Raw genomic sequence first — 6,000 nt, forward strand, 5'->3', positions numbered from 1 at the left:
TGAAAGACAGTGTAAAATGTTGTTTAGTCTGTGTCTTTAGAAGTTTACCATTTCCCCTGTAGTACCAGATAGTCAGTTCCTCCTTGCTGAAAAGACTATTATAAACTTAAACAAGCGAGCAAAACAATCATTAAAATAACTATTCGTGATTTTTTTTAAATTCAGAACACACTATTTAAAGAATGTCCTATCAAAAACAGGATTTTTAAAAATCAGTTAAAAATTAAGTTGCCTGTGTCTCTTTAAATTAAAAGCTTGCTAGAATCAATTATTTTAATGGCAAAATCTCCTCGCAACTTGTCCTATCTTAATCGAGTAGAAAAGATATGCAGTCTCTGCATACAACACTTCCCTTCAATTCTCCAAAGAGTGAGTACTTAACTTTTGTAAAAGACTATAACCCATCAAATTTAATAACAGTTATGCATGTCCCTTGTGAGGAGAATGGACCTTTAAAATGGCACTTTCATGTTCACTTCTTCTGGAAAGAAGAGGTGAATTAGACTGAATAGAACATTCTTTCCTCTGTACCCTGACAAGGACACTACCATGAAGATGTATCTGATTTAAGTCATAACTCAATCCAACTGCAAAAGGTTAGCATGCAGGCCTGACCATTTTATCTTGAACTGAAATTCATGTGCAAACTCAAATAAGAATCATATGGAAGAAGTGTCAGCCATACCCCTCCACTCCCAGGGCTGGATTGATAGCCATCGATATACAGAACCACAGTTTGTTACAACACCCTACCATCCTGCATACTGAAGTCTGAAAGTTTGATGACCTGCCTTATTTTACAATACTTTACATCTCACATAGCTGATCTTATCAATTTGCTACCTACAGTAATACTGTTTAACAGTAGGCATTTTCCCCTAAGAATGAAAATTACAGTATGAAGTATTACAGTATTTAGCAACCGCTTCTGCTAGACAGAGATTCCATATTCCAGCTGCCATTCCCAAAATGGTTAGTTTCTAAATTAATATCAAGAACTATCCTTGTTAATGAGTCAGGAAGAAAACATCAAAATGGTACTTGTCACTTTCACTTTTGCTTAAAGCCAATTTGCAATCACTCCTGCTAATAAAATAAATAAATAACCAACCAACGAACCAACCCTGGTAAAATGAAAACTTGACTATACAATAAACTTTCTTTTCTTAAAATCACTAGGTATAGCCTATAAATATTAACAGTGACATCACAGAGTTATTAAAATAAATATGTTCAGCTAGAACCAGTAAACCAAAAGCTAAAAAAGAATGTGCCACCAAAGTAATCTAAACACAAATTTAGTGCCAAATACTCAGACATATGTACCTACCATTATTCAGCAAGAACCACATGAATGCATATGGTTCTCTGTTTTGTCTTCATAGTAACAAGAAGGTTTGTAAACAGATCTCACATAGGAGGAAATCTAGTCACTTGAGAATCTAAAAATCAGTCTTTGTGAAGACCAGTTTTGCACTATTGCCACATAATAGGATTTAGTTGTGTTAATATGTGACTAAATGTCTTCTACTTCTGCCCAAATTCTGTTCTCATTTCACCTCATAATACCAATGGAATTGAAACATGTCACTGTAGCCAGAACGTATTCCTGTCACTTTTGATAATCGTCACTAAATGCTATAAAAATGAATATTGCATGATGTTAAATACTTGGGAAGATTTTATCAACTATGTCAAAATTAATGATACGTTGATTGTGTAGCACATCAATATCATTTACAAAGGTGAAAACCAAACCAACCTAGAGTTCGTTTACAGGAATAAAAATAAAAGCCTAAGTGCAAAAATCAGCTCTGTGCGATAAGTAATCTGCATTTTCACCGTTAACAGTTTTTTTAAAAAAAATTAGGCAAAACAACAGAAACCAAGTGGAAGATATCAGATCTTCCAATTCCCAAAGTTTCAGAAGTGACTTCCTAACTTCAAAGATGAAGAGAATTTTAAAATATAATTGTAAAAGACCCTGTAAGATAATTTGGAAGTGATGATGTATGTTTGTATACTGCAAACCTAGTAGGTGAAGCCTCTGGCACCTTAGTTGTATTAAAGCTAACACGTTTATATGTCATTTTCATTATCAAAATACATATGACTCTCTACCACATCCTTACATTAATCTGAAGATTAGATTCCTGTTGAAGTCAATGGGAGTTTAGCCTGAATAAACAGTTTAAGAGTTGGGCCCACTCTCTGCTTTTGTTCTTTGGTAGACCACTTGTTCTTTCAATTTAATAATAATTATTATTTACTTTACCCTACAGTAGCACCAGAACCAAAAACTGGATCAAAGTCTCCTCCTGCTAGATGCTGATGTAAATGATGGTGTCTGCCTAAAGAGCTTAATACAATAATGCACCTAGCTACTAATTATTTGTTTTCTCCTTTGCAGGCCAATTTATTTACTCCCTCCATCATAAACCACAACACAGATTCATTATAAGATCAAGGTAGTAAAAAAGAATTAGTATCCTTGACTCTCTGTGCACACAACTTTTACTACCACTAGTAAGGTATGTAATTATCCAAATTCTAATACTTAAACTTGTTCCATCTCAAAAGAAGAAAAGAAATTTTTTTTTGAAAGAAATGGAGCTGAATGGCATTTTTCAAGAGTTTCATTTAAATTTTTAATTAAAACTTCTTACTGTAAGGATGTAATTAACATTTCAAGTCTTTAGCCTTCTTGATTAGTACAATTTTTCTTGATATAATAGAAATAAAATAATACTACTCTGAATATTCCTGTCAGTAAACTAGAAAAATATTGAGTTCTTATGGCAGATTAGAGTCAGACCTTTAAAAAAAAACCAAAAAAACCAGCATCATCATTTATGTGAGGGCAAAACTGAGTTAGATTCCAGTAGCACATGGGAACCATAAGAAAACTGAACAATTCACATTTCCATTGTAATAGAAATAATGGAAACAAACCCATGAAGATAGGCTTAGGCCTTGCTAGATGAGGCTTTTTATTATATCCGTTGCACTAAAATGATTATTCTACATATTCTGCAGAATTACAGATCTTAAGTATATTAAACAGAACAGAAATAGCATCTCCTTCCTCTCTGCTTCAGGTTCTCATTTGTAAAATGGGGATAACAACATTTACTGTACCTATTTCTCAGGGGTGTTGTAAGCAGCAAATGGTGAATGTTTGTGAAGCACTTTGAAAATGTAAAGAACTCCAGACTGGAAATGTGAGTAATACTAGCCAAACTAAACCTGGGATTTCCCCTCCAAATATTATTTTCCCATAATTACAGAGATAATATATTCCAAGGAAAACTGTGAGAAGCAACTTGAAGAATATCCCTTCCTTCCTTCCTGCTTCACATCACACAGCTCCCAAAAGGACAATATCTGGTTGCACTTTATGACTCCCCCCATACACATACATTGCAGCGTAGATGTCTCAAGGTAGGGTCTCACATATAACAAACATGGATGTGCCTGTTACATAATCAGATGCAGCCAGACCGTAGACTCTGGTTATATAATAAATTCATTTCTGCAGCGACAGCCGCCGCTCCCCCACCCCCGTCCTTGGAAGCTGACTTCCAGCCTCCCTCCCCCAAGGGAACAATGGTCTGCTTAGAATGTGCAAAAGGAGAGCGAGCACATCTGCCTTGATGGCAGCAGCAGGCAGAGCCCCTCGTTAACCCCCTTCCTGTGGCTTTTACACGTCATGGAACATTCCCGGAACGGGCCAACGTTCCACCCACTTCAGGGAACAGGCATCAAGGCGCAGCGCGCAGCACTGCCCCGCACACGCATCCAGCCCCCGCCACCTCCAGCCCGGCTCGCACACGCGCGTCGCCCCCCCCCCCCCCGCCCCATATACGCACAAGGACAAGTCAGGCGCGACAGCCAGCTGAAGCGTCCGTCAAGCTACCCTCTCCTCCCCCCGCCCAGCCCCTGGGATCATTCCAACCGCAACCCCCCTCTTCCATGCAACCCCCTGCCCCTCCACCGAGCGTCTGCGTACCCCTCCCACCTTGCCATAGGGAGCCCAGCGTGAGAGCCGAGCAGCCGTGTCCCCTCCCGCGAGTGTCTCTCCTTAGAAACCATGCTCATTCCTCGCCACAGGAGGAGATTACGCAAGGCAGCCTGCTCCTAATCTGCATACACTTACATGCTGGGTATTCCCCACATTTCCTAACAGCGGGCCACTAACAAAGACGTCCCCCCCCCCAACCCCGGTGCAAGAAGAGGGGAACGGTTCCCAGCATCCGAGGGAAAACGGGCCGATGATCGCAACAAGCTCAGCACCCCTGGAGAGGCGACTTACCGCTCGGGTGGGTTTACAGCCCCACTGGTTTCTCTCAGTACCCCCCTCCCATTCTTCACAAGTCCTCCATGGGACCCCCCCCCCGCTGCAGCCAGACAGCCCCCGGTGACACCGCGCACTTGCAAGTTGCTCCAGAGACCCTTGCAAGCCTCCGCCTCAAAACACCCAACTTGTCAAGGACTTTTCCTGCTACAGTCTAAATAAATAAATAAATCACCATTCTACGAGTGCCTCCCCCTTCCCCCCCCCCAGCACCAGTTGAAAGCGGCCGTCAGCTGGTGCCAGTGACAGGGGCTGGAGAGGGGGAGGGGTCCTTGCAGCAGCAGCTGCTGCTCACCTGGAAAGTCACCGAGCCGGAAGGAGGAAACCCCTCCTGGTGCCCTTGTTGTTGTTGGTTCCGCTGGGGGGCTCTTGTTGCTCCTTTGCTAAGGTGGTGCCTGGAGCGAGGTGCCCCGCGGCATTGCTTTATATAGAGACAGATCGAGATATCCCGGCAGCCAAGGGGCGTCTGGTTCATTGACTTGTAGTAGGATAGACCATTGCTCTCGGGCTTCCTCTCTCTCTCGCTCGCTTTAAATGGTGGAGCTTGATTTAAAATAAGAATAAAATCGGGGCGAGAGAGAGGCCGGAGAAGCCGCAGTTTTTTTTCCGGAGGAGGGAGCCTCTCGGAGCTGCAGACAGACTGGGTTATTCCTGGCACCACTTCCCAGAACAGAAGTTACAAGGAGAGAGAGGGGAGAGCTCAGCCAGTGATGTCATCGGATCCCCCAGCGCGTCCCAGGGAGGGAGCGCGAGAGGGAGGGAAGCTGAACCAGAAGATCCAGTTCCAGAGAATGATGGGCTCTCTGTGCGTGTGTGTCTGTGAGAGAGAGAGAGAGAGAGAGAGAGGTGCACTGTGCAGACAGAAAGAGAGGGGGAGGGAGGAGGCAGGGCTTCCGAGTGCAAAGCAGCTGCCTCCCCCAGCCAGAGGAGATCTCTGCTTCCCCTCCCCCTCCTTTGAAAAGGGAACTCCCAGGAGAGCCAGTCTCAACTTGCCATGCAAAAGTTGTGCGTCTTCCCAGCTTGAGAATTTCCTTTAAGGATGTGGGATCCTCCTCCCCCCGCCCTTTTTATTTTCCACCCCTTCCACCCCCTCTCCCTCGCCTGGTCAAGATCATGTTATCTGTCAGGAAGAACAAAATAATACCAGAGTTCCTGATGCTGGCTGCATTTCTTGAGCATTTGAACCTGTTTTCTTGCGGTTCCCATCCCCAGTCCAAGTAGCTTGTCTAATGTGTCATGCAATACGTCTCTTAAATCATGTATTGCTTTGCCCCCTACTCCCCAAGGGAAGGTTTATAGGAGTCTCAGCAATTATTCTATTACTCTCTAAATGGGATTTTGGAAATATAAAAACAAAACAAATTGCTCAAAGCAGTACTGGCTTTTTCCAGACTTCTCTGATTGCAAATTCAGTGTCTATTTCTAAACTCAGCGTGTATTTCCAAAAGAAAATCTTCAGCTTTAAACATTTTCTGGGCTTATTTTGTTTACTTGTTTTAAAATATTTTATTTTCATATCTCTTTATCCAAAGAGTCACTAGAAAACAATTTTAAAAATGAAGTAACTTGTTTAATATATGTATACAAAATAATACAAAACACTGTCAGGTGCGGGGCTCCCTGCTTTCAATGTTAGAGATGGCAGG

The 6,000-nt window shown here is 42.3% G+C and overlaps 1 protein-coding gene across 1 annotated transcript in view; it reads right to left on the bottom strand.

Annotated features, from left to right (window-relative positions):
- Window positions 1-5,075, bottom strand: part of HIVEP2 (HIVEP zinc finger 2) — a 152,584-nt gene extending 147,509 nt beyond the window's left edge. The window contains exon 1 of the mRNA XM_074948532.1: window positions 4,650-5,075. The gene's annotated coding sequence lies outside the window, so the exon portion shown is untranslated. The remainder of the gene's footprint in view (window positions 1-4,649) is intronic.
- Between the last annotated feature and the right edge of the window lie 925 nt (window positions 5,076-6,000).

This window comes from Natator depressus, chromosome 3 (genome assembly GCF_965152275.1).
Source record: "Natator depressus isolate rNatDep1 chromosome 3, rNatDep2.hap1, whole genome shotgun sequence".
Lineage (NCBI taxonomy): Eukaryota > Metazoa > Chordata > Testudines > Cheloniidae > Natator > Natator depressus.